Genomic DNA, 3,098 nt, shown 5'->3' on the forward strand with positions numbered 1-3,098 from the left:
CTGTCATGGGTGAGTCCTAGAAAGCATTAAAAACAAGAGGTTTCTACCTAGGGGCCACCTGTACATATTGCCAAGTAAGACAAGCATGTCACAAAGTACATTGCTTGCCGCACTCTGAATGTTTGTGTCCTCCAAATTCATATGGTGAAATCCTAATGCCCAATGTGATGGCGTTAGGAAGAGGGACCTTTGGGAGGCTGGGCTGCTGCCCTTATGAAAGACCCCAGAGAGCTCCCTGCTCCTTCTGCCACATGAGGACCCAGGGAGAAGTCTGCAGCCAGGAGGGCCCACACTTGACTGCGCCGGCACTGCAGCCTTGCAGGCTCCAGAACTGGGAGCAGTAAATGCCTGTTTTGTGGTCACCCAATCTGTGGCACTATGTTACAGCAGCCCAAACAGACCAAGACACCTGTATTTCAATAAAAAAATGAACGAAACAAATGTAAAAAGTGGTAATGACTAGTTTTAAATTTCTCTTACTTGTACTTTGGTAGATAAGATCTGGATCTCCTGCAATAAGTCTTTTACCGGATGCAAAAACATGCAAAGCACCGCGGGCCTCACACAGAAACCGCCGCAGGAAAGCACAGAGCCATCTGCGCACCAAGACTGGCTTTAACAAGCCAGCCTACTCACTGCCCCCATGATTCTGATGCCCAACTCCAGGCTGTGCTCCCAGGGAAAAACACGGACGTTTAGACAGAAGAGAACAGGTAGGCATGACGAGTCTTGTCCAGATGTCCCCCAGAGCAGGAATCACTACACGAGTGTCAGGAAGGACTTTGAGGAGCCATTACACCCCAGCACTGAGGCAAGCACCAACAGCACCCCCCCACCCCCTGGGTGCCTGCATCAGCCACCCATCCACCCGTCAATTCCAGTCATTCTTCAGATGCAGGCAGGAGTTTCATAGTTTGGAAATTTACCAAGAGAATAACCCAAACACTTAGAGAAAATGGGAAGGAAGTACATTTCAATGAGACGCTCTGCCAAGTGGGGTCTCAAAGGTGACTGAGTGGCCGGCCAGCAAGGAAAAGATCTAAAAAAGGGACTGCAGAGATGCAAAGCGCTTAGAGTTAAACTAAGAATTTATTACTATGAACTTGTTCTGTAAGCTAAGCTTTAGGAACTTATTGCCACCCTTGTTGGAATTCAAGCATGTCAGTCCTTCCAAAGACCCCGCCCATGGTGACAGCTGTGACAGACACCCTCAGAGTCCCTGGTCTGGGTTGGGTGGCTCCCAGGATCTCCCTTCCTTCCAGCCCCGCCATCTGCACCCCAGGGTGTTCCTGCTGGAACGCTCTGTCCTCTAAGGTGAAAGCATCTCCAGAAAGCACAATTATGCAACCTTTTGGAGTAAGTGGCCACAAATACGCACCCAAACCGCCAGCTTTCCTATACCAGCCACGCCCAAGCAGAAAATACAGGGAAAATTCTAGTCACAAATGACGACAAGAAACGAACTTGGAATAAACTTAGAAATGTGATGTCAATTCTGCCCTCTGTCTCCACAAAGCCGCGGCCTGGAGGCAGGTGGGCCTGGATGCAGAGGCAGGCTCAAGAACAGAGAGCCAGGGCCAAGTCCATGATTCAAATCTCTGGGGAAAAGATGATTCAGCAAACGGTGCTAGGACAATGGGTTAAATGTTCTGGGAAAAAATAAAATCAGACCTTTACACAAAGCTCAACAAATCTCCCAGAAAGTAAAGTAAAGGCAAAGTGATGAAAACTAGGACAAAAACTTAGATCATCTCATACTACACACCGAAAGTCTAATGAATCCATCGGTCAAACTAATGAATGAGTTAAAATTTAACTTACATCATAAGATGAACTTGAATAAAAATACACACAATTTTTCATTAATTTAGGTAGGAAGGGACTTTCTAAGCCAAATACCAAAAGCAGGAAGCTTGGGGGCAGAGACCCACAGGTCTGCAGCATGAAAACCAAAATCTTATGTAAATCATAGCCACCACAAACGCCAGAAATGGGCCCAAAGACATGTAAGAATTTAATACACGACAAAGGTGGTTTTCCAAGGCAATGGAAAGATGAATTATTTAATAAGTAGTCTTGGAAACAGCATGATTTAGAGGGGGAAAAAAGCTGGATTCCCTTCACTCTGCACCAGAATAAATTCCAGATGGTCCAACATTTTATAAGTATCACAGAAAACAAGAGTTTATTTTAAGAATAATCTTGGGAGTGGGGAAAGCCCTTTAAAACATAACTAAATATCTGGCCATTAAAAATTTGAACGCTTCTATTTCTAAAACCCCAACCCAGGACAAAACACCATAACCAGAGTCAAACAACCATTTGAGAATATTTTCAACACATATGGAATACAAGAAGTGGCAGATCACAAAGAAAACACAAAGGCTAAAACACACGAAGAGTTTCGACCTCATCAAACGTCGGGGTGGGTTATTAAAACACTGATCTGGCAAGAACTCGGGGAAATGACGCTAAGACTCCAGCCTCGACTTCACTCCACCGGCGAGTCGCCCCACAAGGGACCGGGTGTCAAAGCCGGTGGAACGCACGGCCGAGAGAATGCGGCAGCGAAACCTCACAGGCGTCACCGGGAAGAGCGACCGCGCCCCCACCCCGAGCTTCCCTTTTCGGTTAAAAACGGAAAGGCACTAAGACCCGGAAAGGACACAAAGCAAACCAGCCAGCGTCCTCCACGCACACGGGCAGTCTGTCGCGGAGGGTGACTTTCACTTTTCATATTTTTCTGACGAGCTTGTATTTTACAAAAAAAGTCACTGCATATTATTTTCTACTAAAATGCTGAAAAGCAAATAATAAACAAGAGAAATATTTGCAAGCTGTTAGAAAAGGTTGGTCTCGTTCATTAAAAAGGGGATCTTAGAAGTAATAGGGGACAGACGACATCTATGGCAAAATGGAAGGAGGGTGTGAAATTTGGCAAGAAGCACTTTTCCCCACGAGACCAGAAAGGCAGTTTCCTGCGAGGCGGAGGCGCTCGGGTGCCGCGGGTCCGCGTAGGCCCTCTCAGTCCCTGGGTCAGTACTTGGGGCCCCCCGCACGGGGCCGACACCCTTCCCGGGCAATCGCGCCCCGTCCTC

General features: G+C 47.1%; 1 protein-coding gene across 2 annotated transcripts in view; it reads right to left on the reverse strand.

Annotated features, from left to right (window-relative positions):
* The window catches only part of LOC102894998 (zinc finger protein 250), a 14,692-nt gene that overhangs the window by 10,450 nt on the left and 1,144 nt on the right, over positions 1-3,098 (reverse strand). The window lies entirely within an intron of this gene.

This window comes from Pteropus alecto, unplaced genomic scaffold, assembly GCF_000325575.1.
Source record: "Pteropus alecto unplaced genomic scaffold, ASM32557v1 scaffold105, whole genome shotgun sequence".
NCBI classification, from domain to species: Eukaryota; Metazoa; Chordata; class Mammalia; order Chiroptera; family Pteropodidae; genus Pteropus; species Pteropus alecto.